Here is an 18,785-nt window from a genome sequence, read left to right as displayed (position 1 = left end):
ACATGCCCACATGTGTCTGACTGAGGTGGGCTTAGACAGACCTCTCATGGAAAAAGGACTCTCACTGAGTCCTTTAAAGAAGGGAGGCTAGTGTTAATGGTTAGTTTTAGAACTTTTAAAAATTGTTCACTAGGAGAGTTTTACAATTTGTTGCCTGTATTTCCATTTAAGTTTCCTCGTATTGCCATTAAAAGGTTTGATCACTCTTAAATTCTGCCCCATTACGCCTTATACGTGGGGCTTCCCAGGTGGCGTTAGTGGTAAAGAACCCACCTGCCAATGCAGGAGACAGAAGAGATGTGGGTTCAATCCCTGGGTTGGGAAGATTCCCTGGAGTAGGAAATGGCAACCCACTCCAGTATTCTTAGCTGGAGAATCCCATGGACAGAGGAGCCTGGGGTCGCAAAGAGTCAGACACTACTTAGCAACTGAACAACAACAATAATTAGTGATGTTGAGTATCTTTTCATGTGTTTGTAGACCCTCTGTAAGGACTTACATTTTAAAAAGAAACTCTAGCTGCTCTGTATTTTGGACTAGAAGGTACCAAAGGGGACACAGCAAGCACTGGAGAAAGCTATTATAATGATCCAGAAGAGGTGGCAAGAATACACAGAAGAACTGTACAAAAAAGATCTTCACAACCCAAATAATCACAATGGTGTGATCACTCACCTAGAGCCAGACATCCTGGAATGTGAAGTCAAGTGGGCCTTAGAAAGCATAACTATGAACAAAGCTAGTGAATGTGATGGAATTCCAGTTGCGCTGTTTCAAATCCTGAAAGATGATGCTGTGAATGTGCTGCACTAAGTATGCCAGCAAATTTGGAAAACTCAGCAGTGGCCGCAGGACTGGAAAAGGTCAGCTTTCATTCCAATCCCTAAGAAAGGCAATCCCAAAGAATGTTCAAACTACCACACAATTGCACTCATCTCACACGCTAGTAAAGTAATGCTCAAAATTCTCCAAGCCAGGCTTCAGCAATACGTGAACCGTGAACTTCCAGATGTTCAAGCTGATTTTAGAAAAGGCAGAGGAACCAGAGATCAAATTGCCAATATCCGCTGGATGATCGAAAAAGCACAAGAGTTCCAGAAAAACATCTATTTCTGCTTTATTGACTATGCCAAAGCCTTCAACTGTGTGGATCACAATAAACTGTGGAAAATTCTGAAAGAGGTGGGAATACCAGACCACCTGACCTGCCTCTTGAGAAACCTGTATGCAGGTCAGGAAGCAACAGTTCGAACTGGACATGGAACAACAGACTGGTTCCAAATAGGAAAAGTAGTACGTCAAGGCTGTATATTGTCACCCTGCTTATTTAACTTATATGCAGAGTAAATCTTGAGAAACGCTGGGCTGGATGAAGCACAAGCTGGAATCAAGATTGCCAGGAGAAATATCAATAACCTCAGATATGCAGATGACACCACCCTTATGGCAGAAAGTGAAGAGGAACTAAAGAGCCTCTTGATGAAAGTGAAAGAGGAGAGTGAAAAAGTTGGCTTAAAGCTCAACATTCAGAAAACTAACATCACGGCATCTGGTCCCATTACCTCATGGGAAATAGATGGGGAGACAGTGGAAACAGTGTCAGACTTTATTTTTGGGGGCTCCAAAATCACTGAAGATGGTCACTGCAGCCATAAAATTAAAAGACACTTACTCCTTGGAAGGAAAGTTATGACCAACCTAGACAGCATATTAAAAAGCAGAGACATTACTTTGCCAACAAAGGTCCGTCTGGTCAAGGCTATGGTTTTTCCAGTGGTCATGTATGCATGTGAGAGTTGGACTGTGAAGAAAGCTGAGCACCGAAAAATTGATGCTTTTGAACTATGGTGTTGGAAAAGACTCTTGAGAGTCCCTTGGACTGCAAGGATATCTAACCAGTTCATCCTAAAGGAGATCAGTCCTGGGTGTTCATTGGAAGGACTGATGCTGAAGCTGAAACTCCAGTACTTTGGCCACCTCATGTGAAGAGCTGACTCATTAGAAAATACCCTGATGCTGGGAGGGATTGGGAGCAGGAGGAGAAGGGGATGACAGAGGATGTGATGGCTGGATGGCATGGGTTTGGGTAGACTCCGGGAGTTGGTGATGGAAAGGGAGGCCTGGCATGCTGTGATTCATGGGGTTGCAAAGAGTCAGACACGACTGAGCGACTGAACTGAACTGAACTGAGCTGGGAGATAACAGTGGTCTGGGTGATGGTTGTAGCATCCAGCTTGGGTCATAATAGACAAATTCCAGAGATGATATAGAAAGCAGAATGGACAAGAGTTGTTTCTTGGCTGGGTATGGGGAAAGGAAGTTGTCAAGAATTAACCCCCAAATTTCTGACTTTAAAAACTGGGTAGATGGTATGTTACTGGACTAGAGGACATGGGGAGTTTAGGAGGGAAGGACATGAGTTCTGTTTGGGCCATAGTGGATTTTTAAGATAGCTGTGAGACATCCCAGTGAAGATGTCAAATAGTGAGCTATAAAGATCTGGAAATCCCAAGAATATAGCAGCAGTAACCTCGGGCAATACTCATAGTCAGGCAGGTGAAATCACCTTAGTTCCAGGGAGATCCAGCCAGTTAGTTGCTATGTGGGGCTACTGTAAGCAGCTCTTTAGAGATGTGGGTAGAAGCACATTTACAAAGTGTCCAGTATTTTCCTATGAACTCCTCTCAGGGTAGGATACCTTCATAGCTTGTCAATGAGGAAACTAAGGCCAAGAGGAGTTACATGGTCTGTCCAAAGCCATTCAGCTCATCAGTGGTGCAGGTGGGCATATCACTCTGGGTCTCAACCAGAAACAGGTGACAAAGTTGAAGGAAGATAATTCAGGAAGGGGTTGTTTGTTTTACAAGGGATTACCAAATAAGGGTACAAAGTGGGGGACCATGACAAATAGTGCAGGAAACTGGGGCTAGTAGTAGCTGAGCTGTACCACTCCTAGAATCAAAGTATCCAGAGAGAGTAGCTCCCAGACCCTGCACCCTGCAAGGAGATAGCTGTGGGTGTGGAAGCTGTCTTGAAAGGAATAGTGATCCTCAGTGCAAGGACACAGCTGAAACCAACTCATTCAACTCTCTTTCTCTCATGTGTCTCCAGTCAGGGCTCCCACTGGCCAAACACAACAGGAAGCCAGAAGGCAGAGGGCTGGGTGATAAGGGGGTGGAGGGCATGATCAACCAGAAGCAAATAGAAAATAGCAGGACTTGGGTCTTCCATCCGGGGTCCTGACTCCAAAACTCAGAGTGCCATCAAGAAGCGGTTGTTTAGCGTACGGCCCTGACATGATGAAGTACACATCGAGACCTGAGCAGAAGCCCAGCTGAGCTCCCAAGTCGTGGGCACCAGGTAAGAGAGGGAAACTGGCTAGCTTGCTGAGGAGTTCTGCCCAGGCCCTCGGATACTTGCGAGTGGACTGCCTCTAATCCCAGCCAGGATGCTCCTCTCATGACGCCCCTCTGAAGTGAGCAGATAGAGAGCATTCACTGTCAGTTTATAAATTGGCAAGTGAATATAAGTCGTGGAATTGAGTGCCAGCTCTATTTATGTAGTCATGCCAATTCTCCTCGGCTCTTGTATCTGAACCCTGTATCTGACTTATAAAAAAGCAGGGATCATCAATGTAGAGTCTCCCTTATACATATAGAAGGCTGTTAAAGAACTGTTTGCTTCGGGGCTTTCTGTTCAGATGTCCCCATTGTCATTTGAAATTACTTTGCTATTGACATTTCAGGCTCTGGGTTAATGAGTCTCTGTCAGGAATGGCAGCATGCTCAGAGAAGTGTTAACTATTTCTGACTGGTGGAATGAAGCTTAAAAATGTATAAGGTGATGTAAATTAGATATCCCATTCTTGGAATTCATCTGAATGGGTTGTGTTAATATTTACTTCTTGTCTTGATTATTTTATGTCCTCCATATTTCATAGCAGGAATTCTCAAAGAACAGTACAGTGTGTACTGTACTGAGATTTAGAGGTCTCAGGAATGTTGTTTATGTTCAAGAGCTCAGCTTTTATTTTTTAAGAAATTGCCTCATTTTAGGGTCAATGGGAAGAGATACACTGGAATTATGGTATTGCTTTCTATGTAGGAAAAAAACAAATGAGGGAAGGTAAGTGGAAATTTGGTATAACCTAGGATAAGCCATGGTAGCCAGTCATTTTGGTTAAAATCCTACAGGCTACAAAGCCAGCTTGGGAAACTTCCTTGAAAATGGACTGAAAAAATGTGGATATCTTATCTCAATTCCATTCAGCATTTTTTAACTAGCTTTTTAAATTTTTAAGTAATGATACAAATAGAATAAGATTCAGAAAACAAACAAGATAAATTACTCTCCACCCTCACATGCAACCACTATTAATAATTTCTTGGGTATCCAGATGTATTCTATGCATATATAAGTAGAGACAGATTATTTTATGCAAATATTAGTATAAAATAGATGATGATTCATATCTTATTCTTTTCATTTAGAAATATTTCTTGAGGGTCATTTCATATTAGCACATAGAAATTTATCTTTCAAGGCTGACTTCTAATTGAACTGTAATATGTGCCATGTAATATCAATTCTTTAGCATTCAATCCTCTGTGACCTAGTATGGTAAACTTTTATAAATATTTCATTGCAAATACACTCAGAAAGAATGTATATTTTCTATCTGTTAGGAGCAGGTTCTCTCTGTCTACACACACACACACACACACACACACACACACACACACACACATCTGTTGACTCAAGTTTGTTAACTGTATTGTGAGGTCTTCTACATCTGACTAATTCTTGGTTACTTGATCTATCAGTTTCCAATAAAGTGATGTTAAAATTTCTCACTAGGATTATTGTGATTATTCTCCATTTCCCCTGTGATTTATAGATGCTAATAAAGAAAGACCCACTAGTATTAAATAATAAATTCCTTTGAAAAATCTATTCTTAGCTTTCTACTCTTTTGCCCTTTGGTTCCAGTTAGGTTTGTTCAGTGACAAGCTATTTGACAAGATAGCCTTGAAATTAATAAAGGTCAGTAGGTTTGGCCCACTGCTTGCCCCACCAGCATCTGCCATCCTCCAGGGCAAGAACCCCTTCTGGTCAGCTTCTCCTCCACGGCTCTGTTTCTGCTCGTGTGCCCATGCTCAGTCACTCAGTCCTGTCTGACTCTGTGACCCCGTGGACTATAGCCTACCAGGCTCCTCTGTCCATGGAATTTTCCAGGCAAGAATACTGGAGAAGGTCTCCATTTCCTCCTCCAGGAGATCTTCCCGACCCAGGGATCGAACCCACGTCTCCTGTGCATTGGCAGGTGGGCTCTTTACCACTGAGCCACCTGGGAAACGCCATCCCTCCCCGTCTCTGTTTGGGCTCCAGTCATTCTGTTTCCTCCCTTTGTTCCTTCAGATCTGGAGGAGTAATGGCTTTCCCCTCTTGTCAGTTAGTTGTTCGGTGCCTCACCATCGTCTTTTATCCTTTCAGTCCTGTATGCACCTGTATAAACAGTCATTTCATTCAGTTCTTTTCAAGTAAACTCTCCTGAACATGATATCTGCTTCCTGTCAAGACTGACTGGATTTTCCATTCTTTTTATAATTCAGTTTTTGCTTTATTATTTCAAGGCTGTCTTGTCAAATATCTTGTCACTGAAGCTTTTATCATTTTATTTATTTATTTTTGGCCGTGCTGGGTCTTCACTGCTGAGTGAGCTTCCTCTAGTTAGGGGCAGAGGGGGCTACTCTCTGGTTGTGGTGTGTGGACGTCTCATTACAGTGGCTTCTTCTGCTCCAGAGCACGGGGTCTAGGGTGTCAGGAGCTCATTAGTTGCCGCATGAGGGCTCGGTAGTCATGGAGCATGGGCTTAGTTGCCCCGCAGCATGTGGGATCTTCCCAGATCAGAGATTGAACCCATGTCTCCTGCTCTGGCAAGTGGATTCTTTACCACAGAGCCACCAGGAAAGCCCCACAGAAGTCTTTGGTAGATGGTTCCTTTTTATATTTTAATGGGCTTTGTGTAAGTATTATTTTGTCTGATAGTAACTGATAAACCAGTCTGCTTTTAGTTTTTTATTTATCTGTGATAATATTTTTTCTATCTTTTGCTTTTCAACCTGTGTTTGTTTGAAGTATATATCTTTAAGAAAGTTTACAGTTTAATTTTTAAGCCAATCTGATAAAATCATAGGTGAATTTTATCCTTTCACATTTATTGTTTACTGATACTGAACTTATTTTTGCCATATTACTTTGAATTTTCTGTTCCCACCCTCTTCTACTTTGACATTGATTGTATTCTTACTCTTTAAGTTGTGTGTGTGTTAGTCGTTCAGTCATGCCCAACTCTTTGTGACTCCATGGACTGTAGCCCTCCAGGTTCCTCTGTCCGTGGGATTTTTCAGGCAAGAGTACTGGAGTGGTTTGCCATTTCCTTCTCCAGAGGATCTTCCTGACCCAGGGATCAAACCCGTTTCTCCTGCATTGCAGGTAGATGCTTTACCATCTGAGCTACTAGGGAAGCTTTAAGTTATATTATGCTTAACTATTATTTTCCCTAAAGTATGAAATTGTTTAATATCTCCATCCTCTTCCCTAACAAATTATGGACCTTGGCATATTTTAACTTCCCATTAAACACCTTTCCCTGTTTTCTTTATCATTATAGAGAACTTTAACTCCACCTCTTTGGGCATAAAAACAGATGTCTTCTTATAGCAGTGGTTCAAGTGCATTTGCCAATGCTTCATCAGTTCTGCGGTGGCAGCTCAGTGCCTTAGTGGGGCAGTGATATGAAGGTACCATAAATCTAGTCTCTGAAAAAGCTGGTAACTGGGCAGGTCCTTCCCGCGAAACTATTGTTTCCTGTTTCCTTCTTGGATAAGCAGCTTCTTATAATCTGTAATCCCAGACAGCAACCAGGATGGCAGCTTCACAGATGGGAAAGCCTCTTTGTGGCCCTGTTCTTGCATTCAGTCCTGAGCTGCTCTGCCCCTTTGGACATGGAGTGACCACTTCTGAAATATAGAAAGGTTTACCATATTTTGATGATAACTGTATATTCAAAGTGTTCTCCTTTTATATTGTGTTATTATGTATCATTCAAATGTGCCTCAAGGTGTAAACTTATGATGCTATCTGGGTTGGAAGTTAAATGCCAAAGTTTATACTGAACGTCTACTGTGCTCCTTGCCATAAATGGCAGACAACACCCATGAAGATGTCTTTCTATTTAAGGAACTTGTAATTTCATAAGTGGAATAAGAAATATTCCACTTAAGAAATATACATACATGAAATAATTTTAAAAATGCAAGACAGAATAATATTCAGGTGTCAAAATATGTGATATCTTCCCCAGATACAAAAAGAAAAGTGAATGCCACAACTGTTGGAGTGGCTGGAGATGACTATTTCGTTGCTTTTAGTTTATTTGGAGGGAAAAGGGGCACAAGAAGATGATTATACATGTGTTAAATAACACCTAGGCTGGTTCATACATCCACACATATGAAGGAACATTTTATTAAGTATTATATGTTATAACCAGTCCCTCTTCTTGGGAGCTCAAGAGGATATCTAAATATGCACCTTTAAAAAACACTTTTACCTTTCTCTAATAGATTGAATTAATTGCTAGACCCTTTTCACCTGCTGGGGCTATTATGACGAGGAACTGTCACACTGTATGTATAATTTAATTATTCAGATAAATAAAAAACAAGATGACTTCAGTTATAAATGGTTGGTCTAGACTGATCCTTTTTCTCTTTTCAGGTGTTTATCATATAGTCCTAATGCAATTAGAGCAAAACTAGTTGTGTTTGTTTCTATCAAAAATATAACAGGCTCTTTGGAATAGTTTTCGGATGTCCTTCTGATACAAGGACTGGCAGTGAAGACCCTACCCCCAGTCCCTTTCCTGGCCTAATCTGCATTTTACTAGTTGTTGACTCTATAAAAGTGAGTGACTTTCCCTTTTAGTTTAGGGGCAGTGGGCAATGATCTGAGTGAATTGTTCTAATTCAAGAGATTGTAGGTTCAGATGTGGGGAAGGAGACCCATTGAATCTAGACCTCAACCAGCTGTAAGTAATCAGTTTTCCCTAAACTCATGATTTATCTCAATTTCTCTGGTGGTATTTTTTTTCTTTCTTAAAAATTTGTTTTATTCAAGTATAGTTGATTTACACAGTTGCTGATTTACAAAATCGTGTTAATTTCTTCTTTACAGAAAAGTAATTCAGTTATATATATACATTCTTTTTCATATTCTTTTCTGTTATGGTGTATCCTGAATATAGCTCCCTGTGATATATGGTAGGACCTTGTTGTTTGTCCACTCTGTATGTAACACTCTGCATCTGCTGCTCCAGAACTCTCAAATCTATTCTTCTCCCACATCCCCCTTGGTGGCCACAAGTCTGTTCTCTGTGTCTGGTTCTGTTTGCAGATAGGTTCATTTGTGTCATATTTTAGATTACACTTGTAAGTAACACATATAAGTGATATGTCTTTCTCTTTTTAACTTACTTCACTTAGTATGATCATCTCTAGTTTCAGCCATATTGCTACAAATGGCATTATTTCATTCTTTTTCATGGCTGAGTAGTGTTCTATTATATGTATGTGTAACCATGTCTTCTTTTTCCATTCTTCTGCTGGTGGACATGTAGGTTGTTTCCATGTCTTGGCTATTCTGAATAGTGTTGCTGTGAATTACTTTTTGAATTACTTTTCTCTGGATCATATGTTAACTCTATTTTTTGAGGTTCATCCATATTGTTTTCCATAGTGGCTACACCAATTTATATTTCCATCTGGTGGCATTTTCTTAAAGTGAATAATACTCTGAACTTTAACTCTTGCCCCATCTAGCATGTAAATTCCTCAAGAGAAGCAGCCATGCCTGATTCATTTTTGAATCCCTAAAATACTTTAATGGAATATTAAAGTTGTATAGTGAGATCATTTAATGAATCCATGTAACTGTGTAAAGGCCAGGTAATTAAGTATCTTTCTAGAGTTTGATATATCTTACAATTTTTTAGTCTTACAGACATCCTGGAATATGAAGTCAAGTGGGCCTTAGAAAGCATCACTATGAACATAGCTAGTGGAGGTGATGGAATTCCAGTTGAGCTATTTCAAATACTAAAGGTTGATGCTATGAAAGTGCTGCACTCTGCCAGGACATGGAAGCAACCTAGATGCCCATCAGCAGACAAATGGATAAGGAAGCTGTGGTACATATACACCATGGAATATTACTCAGCCATTAAAAAGAATTCATTTGAATCAGTTCTAATGAGATGGATGAAACTGGAGCCCATTATACTGAGTGAAGTAAGCCAGAAAGATAAAGACCAATACAGTATACTAACGCATATATATGGAATTTAGAAAGATGGTAATGATAACCCTATATGCAAAACAGAAAAAGAGACACAGATGTATAGAACAGACTTTTGGACTCTGTGGGAGAAGGCGGGGTGGGATGTTTCAAGAGAACAGCATCGAAACATGTATATTATCTAGGGTGAAACAGATCACCAGCCCAGGCTGGATGCATGAGACAAGTGCTCGGCCCTGGTGTACTGGGAAGACCCAGAGGGATTGGGTGGAGAGGGAGGTGGGAGGGGGGATCGGGATGGGGAATACATGTAAATCCATGGCTGATTCATGTCAATGTATGACAAGAACCACTACAACACTGTAAAGTAATTAGCCTCCAACTAATAAAAGTAAATGGAAAAAAAAAAAAAAAGAAAGTGCTGCACTCAATATGTCAGCACATTTGGAAAACTCAGCAATGACTACAGGACTGGAAAAGGTCACTTTTCATTCCAATCCCAAAGAAAGGCAATGCCAAATAATGCTCAAACTATGCCACAATTGTACTCATCTTACATGCTAGTAAAGTAATGCTCAAAATTCTCCAAGCCAGGCTTCAGCAATACATGAACCATGAACTTCCAGATGTTCAAGCTGGTTTTAAAAAAGGCAGAGGAACCAGAGATCGAATTGCCAATATCTGATGGATCATCAAAAAAGCAAGAGAGTTCCAGAAAAATATCTATTTCTACTTTATTAACTATGACAAAGCCTTCGACTGTGTGGATCACAATAAACTGTCGAAAATTCTGAAAGAGATGGGAATACCAGACCACCTGAACTGCCTCTTGAGAAACCTGTATGCAGGTCAGGAAGCAACAGTTTGAACTGGAACAACAGACTGGTTCCAAATAGGAAAAGGAGTACGTAAAGGCTGTATATTGTCACCCTGCTTATTTAACTTATATGCAGAGTACATCATGAGAAATGCTGGGCTGGAAGAAGCACAAGCTGGAATCAAGATTGCCAGGAGAAATATCAATAATCTCAGATATACAGATGACACCAACCTTATGGCAGAAAGTGAAGAGGAACTAAAGAGCCTCTTGATGGAAGTGAAAGAGGAGAGTGAAAAAGTTGGCCTGAAGCTCAACATTCAGAAAAGTAAGATCATGGCGTCTGGTCCCATCGCTTCATGACAAATAGATGGGGAAATGGTGGAAACAGTGGCTGACTTTATGTTTTTGGGGCTCCCAAATCACTGCTGATGTTGATTGCAGCCATGAAATTAAAATATGCTTACTCCTTGAAAGGAAAGTTATGACCAACCTAGACAGCACATTAAAAAGCAGAGACATTACTTTGTCAACATAAGTCGTCTAGTCAAGGCTATGGTTTTTCCAGTAGTCATGTATGGATGTGAGAGTTAGACTATAAAGAAAGCTGAGCACCGAAGAATTGATGCTTTTGAAGTGTGGTGTTGGAGAAGACTCTTGAGAGTCCCTTGGACTACAAGGAGATCCAACCAGTCCATCCTAAAGGAGATCAGTCCTGGGTATTCATTGGAATGACTGATGTTGAAGCTGAAACTCCAATACTTTGGCCACCTGATGCAAAGAGCTGACTCAATGGAAAAGACCCTGATGCTGGGAGAGATTAAGACAGGAGGAGAAGGGGACAACAAAGGATGAGATGGCTGGATGACATCACCAACTCAATGGAGATGAGTTTGAGTAAACTCCGGGAGTTGGTGATGGAGAGGGAGGCCTGGCGTGCTGTGGTCCACAGGGTCGCGAAGAGTTGAACATGACAGAGCAACTGACCTAAACGGAATAGCATCTGTGATAAACTTCTCAGTGAAAATGTTGACTAGGCAGTTTCAGTTAAAGTATAGTGAAAGTGAAAGCCACTCAGTCATGTCTGACTCTTTGCAACCCCATGAACTATACACTCTCTGTGGAATTTTCCAGGCCAGAATACTGGAGTGGGTTGCATTTCCCCTCTCCAGGGGATCTTCCCAACCCAGGGATCAAACCCAGGCCTCCCACATTGCAGGTGGATTCTTTACCAGCTGAGCCACAAGGGAAGCCATAAGAATACAGGAGTGGGTAGTCTATCCCTTCTCCAGGGGATCTGCCCCATCCAGCAATCAAACTGGGGTCTCCTGCATTGCAGGTGGATTCTTTACCAACTGAGCTGTCAGGGAATTATACTATCTTATAATCACCTATAATTGAAATAATCTGAAAAAATATGTATATGTTACATAAAACTGAATCACTTTGCTGTATGCCTGAAACTATCACAATAATGTAAATGAACTATGAAAGTGAAAGTGTTAGTCACTCAATTGTTGACTTTTTCTAAATTGTCACAATTTCTACTAAAATATAGTAGAAATGCTTATCCTGGTATCTGTAAGTATACATTTAATTCTACAGAAAACTTACCTATGTAACACTGTGTCAACATTTGCAACTTGACTGTAAATGATCTTAGTGCAGTCTGACGACTCAGTATAGTAATGCCAGGTAAGTGCTTTTTTACCTGAGACTTCTTACTCAGCTTCTCCCATAAAGAAATCCTAATATGTATTTTCATTTGAAATTGGAAATGTAACTTTCACTGAAAATGTCATGTGATGTTTGCATTACTTTTAACTGCAATGTATAAAGAAAACTTTATCCTTCGATCCGTCAGTGATTCATCTTGTGCACAGGGAAAATGCACTAAAGTGACTTTAAAAACTATCAGTGAAGAAACCCTGTCAGACCTTTACAATGCTATGTCTTTCTCTTCAGCCTGGTCGCTTTCTATTCATGTCATATATTTATTTTCTGCTTCTCATTCTAATAATAACAGTATTTTTTATGCTAGTTCTGTCAATGTAAGCATTGCTTTCTTCTTTTTTAAATTATTTTTTATTGAAGGATAATTGCTTTATGGAATTTTGCTGTTTTCTGTCAAACCTCAACATGAATCAGCCATAGGTATACATATATCCCCTCCCTTTTGAACCTCCCTCCCATCTCCCTCCCCATCCCACCCCTCTAAGTTGATACAGAGCCCCTATTTGAGTTTCCTGAGCCATACAGCGAATTCCGGTTGGCTATCTGTTTTACATATGGTAATGTAAGTTTCCATGTTACTCTCCATACATCTCACCTTCTCCTCCCCTCTCCCCACGTCCATTAAGTCTATTCTCTATGCCTGTTTCTCCATTGTTGTCCTGCAAGCAAATTCTTCAGTACCATTTTTCTAGATTCCATATATGTGTGTTAGAATACAGTATTTATCTTTCTGTCTCACTTCACTGTGCATAATAGGTTCGAGGTTCATCCATCTTATTAGAACTGACTCAAATGCGTTCCTTTGTATGGCTGAGTAATATTCCATTGTGTGTATATACCACAACTTCTTTATCCATTCATCTGTCAATGGACATCTAGGTTGCTTCCATGTTCTAGCTATTGTAAATAGTGCCGCAATAAATAATGGGATACATGTGCCTCTTTCAATTTTGGTTTCCTCAGGGTATATGCCTATGAGTGGGATTACTGGGTCATATGGTGGTTTTATTCCTAGTTTTTTAAGGAACCTCCATACCATTTGCCATAGTAGCTGTATCAATATGCATTCCCAGCCACAGTGCAAGAGTATTCCATTTTCTCCACACCTTCTCCATCATTTATTATTTGTAGACTTTTTGATGAGGGCCATTCTGACTGGCGTGAGGTGATATCTCATTGTGGTTTTGATTTGCATTTCTCTAATAATAAGAGATGTTGAGCATCTTTTCATGTGTTTGTTAACCATCTGCATGTCTTCTTTGGAGAAATGTCTGTTTAGGTCTTTTTCCCACTTTTTGATTAGGTTATGTGTTTTCCTGGCATTGAGTTGTATGAGCTGGTTGTATATTTTGGAAATTAATCCTTTGTCAGTTGTTTCATTTGCTATTATTTTCTCCCATTCTGAGAGTTGTCTTTTCACCTTGCTTATAGTTTCCTTTGCTGTGCAAAAGCTTTTAAGTTTAATCAGGTCCCACTTGTTTACTTTTGTTTTTATTTCCTTTGTTTAGGAGGTGGGTCATAGAGGATCTTGCTTTGATTTATGTCGAGTGTTCTGCCTCTGTTTTCCTGTAAGAGTTTTATAGTTTCTGGTCTTACATTTAGGTCCTTCATCCATTTTGAGTTTATCTTTGTGTATGGTGTTAGAAAGTGTTCTAATTTCATTCTTTTACACGTAGCTGTCCAGTTTTCCCAGCACCATTTATTGAAGAGGCTGTGTTTGCCCCATTGTATATTCTTGCCTTCTTTGTCAAAATTAAGGGACCCATAGGTGCATGGGTTTATTTCTGGGCTTTCTGTCTTGTTCCATTGGTCTATATTTCTGTTTTTGTGCTAGTACCATACTGCCTTGATGAGTGTGGCTTTGTACTGTAACCTGAAGTCAGGAGGGTTGATTCCTCCAGTTCCATTCTTCTTTCTCAAGACTGCTTTGGCTATTTGGGGTCTTTTGTGTTTCTATATGAATTGTGAAATTTTTTGTTTTAGTTCTGTGAAAAATACCATTGGTAATTTGATAGGGATTGCATTAAATCTGTAGATTGCATTTGGTAGTATAGTCATTTTCACAGTATGATACCCAGGAACATGGAATAGCTCTCTATCTGTTTATTTGATCTTTGATTTTTTTCCATAAGTGTCTTTTAATGTTCTGTTTACAGTTATTTTCTCTCCTTAGGTAAGTTTATTTCTTGATATTTAATTCTTCTTGTTGCAGTGGTGAATGGGATTGATTCCTTAATTTCTCTTTCTGATTTTTCATTGTTAGTTTATAGAAATGCAAGTAATTTCTGTGTATTGATTTTGTATCCTGAAACTTTGCTAAATTCACTGATTAGCTCTAGTAATTTTCTGATACTATCTTTAGGGTTTTCTATGTACAGTATCATGGCATTTGCAAACAGTGAGAGTTTTACTTTTCTTTTCCAATCTGGATTCCTTTTATTTTTCTTTTTCTTCTCTGATTGCTATAGCTAGGACTTCCAGAACTATGTTGAATAATAGTGGTGAAAGTGGGCGCCCTTGTCTTGTTCTGATCTTAGGGGGTATGGTTTCAGTTTTTCACCATTGAGAATAATGTTTGCTGTAGGTTTATCATATATGGCCTTTACTATGCTGAGGTAGGTTCCTTCTATGCCCATATTTTGAAGAGTTTTAATCATAAATAGGTGCTGAATTTTGTCAAAGGCTTTTTCTGCATCTATTAAGAGGATCATATGGTTTTTGTCTCTCAGTTTTTTAATATGGTGTATGACATTGATTGATTTCCATATACTGAAGAATCCTTGCATCCCTGGAATAAACCCAACTTCATCATGGTGCATGAATTTTTTGATGTGTTGCTGAATTCTGTGTGCTAAAATTTTGTTGAGGATTTTTGCATCTATGTTCATCAGTGATATTGGCCTGTAGTTTTCTTTTTTTGTGTTGTCTTTGTCTGATTTTGGTATCAGGGTGATGGTGGCCTCGTAGAATAAGTTTGGAAGTGTTCCTTCATCTGCAATTTTTTGAAAGAGTTTTAGAAGGATAAGCATTAGCTCTTCTCTAAATGTTTTATTGAATTCTCCTGTGAAGCCATCTGGTCCTGGCTTTTTGGTTTTTGGCAGATTTTTGACCACAGCTTCAATTTCAGTGCTTGTAATTGGGTTGTTCATAATTTCTGTTTCTTCCTGGTTCTGTCTTGGAAGACTGAACTTTTCTATAAATCTGTCCATTTCTTCCAGGCTATCTATTTTATTGCCATATAGTTGCTCATAGTAGTCTCTTATAATTCTTTGTATTTCTGCATTGTCTGTCGTAATCTCTCCTTTTTCATTTCTAGTTTTATTGATTTGATTCTTCTCTCTGTTTTTCTTGATGAGTCTGGCTAAGGGTTTGCCAATTTTGTTTGTCTTCTCAAAGGACCAGCTTTTAGTTTTATTACTCTTTACTATTGTTCCTTTCATTTCTTTTTCATTTATTTCTGCTCGGATCTTTATGATTTCTTTCCTTCTACTAATTTTGGGGTTTTTTATTTTTCTTTTCTAATTTTGGGGTTTTTTATTTTTCTTTTTCCAGTTGCTTTAGGTATAAAGTTAGGTTGTCTATTCAATGTTTTTCTTGTTTCTTGAGATAGGATTGTATTTCTATAATCTTCCCTCTTAGAACTGCTTTTGCTGCCTCCCTTAGGTTTTGAGTTGTCATGTTTTCATTGCCATTTGTTTCTAGAAATTTTTTTATTTCCCTTTTGATTACTTCAGTAACCTGTTGGTTATTTAGAAACCTGTTGTTTGATCTCCATGTGTTTGTGTTTCTTACAGTTTTTTTCTTGTAATTGATATCTAGGCTCATAACATTGTGGTCAGAGAAGATGCTTGATACAATTTCAATTTCCTTAAATTTACCGAGGTTTTATTTGTGACCCAAGGTGTGGTCTATCCTGGAGAATGTTACATGTGCACTTGAGAAGAATGCCATCTTTAAGAATTCCATCTTCATTTGGATGGAATGTCCTGAAGATATCAAAGAGATCCTTCTCATCTAATGTATCATTTAAGACTTGTGTTTCCTTTTTATTAATAACAGTATTTTTATAAGTGGCACTGCTGCTGCTAAGTCGCTTCAGTTGTATCTAACTCTGAGCAACCCCATAGATGGCAGCCCACCAGGCTCCTCTGTCCCTGGGATTCTCCAGGCAAGAATACTGGATGGGTTGCCATTTCCTTCTCTGTTATAAGGGGCACAGAGAGGTTAACTAACTCACCTGAGAATGCACAGCTACTAACACATGGAACCAGGATTTAAACCTAAGCAGTTTGACCCTAGATTTCATGCTCTTAATGACCATATCACTTTTGGTACAATTTCAGACACAAGCAGAATTCAGTAAACACCTCTCTTCTTGCTGTTAGTCTTCAGCCCCCCCATCCTTTTGTGAGAGGAACTCCAACAGCAGGTCTATTGCTAAATTGCTCTAGAACAAGATTTGTACCTACTCTGCTTTCTGGTGGTCAAACCAGCATTTCTTTAGAGAGTGTGGGCATGCCCCATCACCATGATGGAGAAGTAGTCATAGGTGCAGTCACAAAACCATTTAGCTAAAACAGGAATTGAGCATCTAAAGGAATCCCCATCAGAAAGTGTGACGAACAATTGTTTTTTTTCTATTACTGTCAGTTGCTTTTGAGAAAAAAAGAGGAAGTGACTTGTTATCTTCCTGGGTAAGGCTTTATGTGGATATATCTAAAATATATATATATACACACACTATATATATATATATATATATATATATATATATATTTTTAATCTTATGAAAATACAAGACCATGTTCCTAACTTCATCTCTAACCCAAATACTTTCAGCAGAGACAGCTGTCAGTGTTAACACAAAGAAGAAGAAGTGGCAATAATCTAAAATGACAAATGACCCAGATAACTTTTTTTTTTTCACTTTTGAATGCAATCCGAGACTCCATGCACTTGTTACCAACAGTCTCAGCCTGACTGATGAGAGTTTCTGCCTTTACTGAGTAGCAGAATGGAACAGGCCAAAAGAGAATCCACTTGAAAACTGAGAATTGCAATTTTATTTCTATTATTGAAACATATATGCTTCATTCTAATAACACTAATACTTTTAATTTATGATTCTTACATAAAGTATGTTTGGGTATACACTAAATATTTTGGGGCTTTCCTGGTGGCTTAGATGGTAAAGAATCCACCTGCAATGCAGGAGATGCGGTTTTGATTATTGGGTCAGGAAGATCCCCTGGAGAAGGAAATGACAACCCACTCCAGTATTCTTGCCTGGAGAATTCCATGGACAGGGGAGCCTGGTGGGCTATAGTCTGTGGAGTTACAAAGAATCAGACACAATTGAACAACTAAAACTTTCACTTAGATATTTTTACTTTCTTCAAATGGGGCTCTAAGCTTGAGTGCCTCCTATGTGCCAGACACTGTTCTTGGTTCTTAAGATCTGAAGTGAAGCAAAGCAAAAGGACAAAGCAAAGTTCCCACCCTCCAAGGACTTTATATCTAGCTTTTGAGTAATTAAGCAGTGATTTTTTAAAAAAAAAATTGGAGTTCACATTCTATATTTATCAGTTGAAGACTGTGTATTTGATACGCAAGAGTAAGGCATAAATTTTTAGTACAGTTCCAAATTACTAAGCATTTTTTGTTCTCTTCAGTCAGTTCAGTTCAGTCGCTCAGTCGTGTCTGACGCTGCAACACCATGAACTGCAGCACGCCAGGCCTCCCTGTCCATCACCAACACCTGGAGTTCACTCAAACTCATGTCCATCGAATCGGTGACACCATCCAGCCATCTGGATGGTCCCCTTCTCCTCCTGCCCCCAATCCCTCCCAGCATCAGGGTCTTTTCCAATGAGTCAACTCTTCGCATGAGGTGGCCAAAGTATTGGCATTTCAGCTTCAGCATCAGTCCTTCCAATGAACACCCAGGATTTATCTCCTTTAGGATGAACTGGTTGGATCTCCTTGTAGTCCAAGGGACTCTCAAGAGTCTTCTCCAACACCACAGTTCAAAAGCATCGATTTTTCAGTGCTCAGCTTTCTTTATAGTCCAACTGTCACATCCATACATGACCACTGGAAAAACCATAGCCTTGACTAGACGGAACTTTGTTGGCAAAGTAATGTCTCTGCTTTTTAATATGCTATCTAGGTTGGTCATAACTTTTCTTCCAAGGAACAGGCATCTTAATTTCCTGGCTGCAGTCACCATCTGCAGTGATATTGGAGCCCCCAAAAATAAAGTTGTCCACTTTTTCTGCGGTTTCCCCGTCTATTTGCCATGAAGCGATGGGACCAGATGCCATGATCTTAGTTTTCTGAATGTTAAGCTTTAAGCCAACTTTTTCACTCTCCTCTTTCACTTTCATCAAGAGGCTCTTTAATTCCTCTTCACTTTCTGCCATAAGGTTGGTGTCATCTGTATATCTGAGGTTATTGATATTTCTTCTGGCAATCTTGATTCCAGCTTGTGCTTCATCCAGCCCAGCATTTCTCATGATTTACTCTGCATATAAGTTAAATAAGCAGGGTGACAATATACAGCCTTGACATACTCCTTTTCCTATTTGGAACCAGTCTGTTCCATGTCCAGTTCTAACTGTTGCTTCTTGACCTGGATACAGGTTTCTCAAGAGGCAGGTCAGGTGGTCTGGTATTCCCATCTCTTTCAGAATTTGTTCCCTTGAGTTCACTTAAATAATATATGCAAAAATGAAGAAACAGAATAGTATAGAAAGATAGTATGGAGTGACCCTGTCTTGGGACAGTTTAAGCCCAGTCTTAGGAGATCCTGTCATCACCCCAGAGACAGTGAGAAAGAAAAAGGTAAACAAGTTAGAACTATGGCTGTAAATATTTT

The 18,785-nt window shown here is 39.5% G+C and overlaps 1 long non-coding RNA gene across 2 annotated transcripts in view; it reads left to right on the top strand.

Annotated features, from left to right (window-relative positions):
* Positions 1-18,785, top strand: part of LOC139039405 (uncharacterized) — a 35,514-nt gene that overhangs the window by 8,589 nt on the left and 8,140 nt on the right. The window contains exon 3 of one of the 2 annotated variants that reach the window (XR_011492672.1): positions 481-4,953. The exons of the other annotated variant lie outside the window; for it this stretch is intronic. This is a non-coding gene — a long non-coding RNA (uncharacterized lncRNA). Of the gene's footprint in view, positions 1-480; positions 4,954-18,785 lie in introns of those variants that run through there. 2 annotated transcript variants of the gene reach the window in all.

The sequence above is a fragment of the Odocoileus virginianus genome, chromosome 2, assembly GCF_023699985.2.
Source record: "Odocoileus virginianus isolate 20LAN1187 ecotype Illinois chromosome 2, Ovbor_1.2, whole genome shotgun sequence".
NCBI classification, from domain to species: domain Eukaryota; kingdom Metazoa; phylum Chordata; class Mammalia; order Artiodactyla; family Cervidae; genus Odocoileus; species Odocoileus virginianus.
The sequence above is the reverse complement of the archived record's forward strand: the minus strand, read 5'-3'. Positions and strand labels throughout refer to the sequence as shown.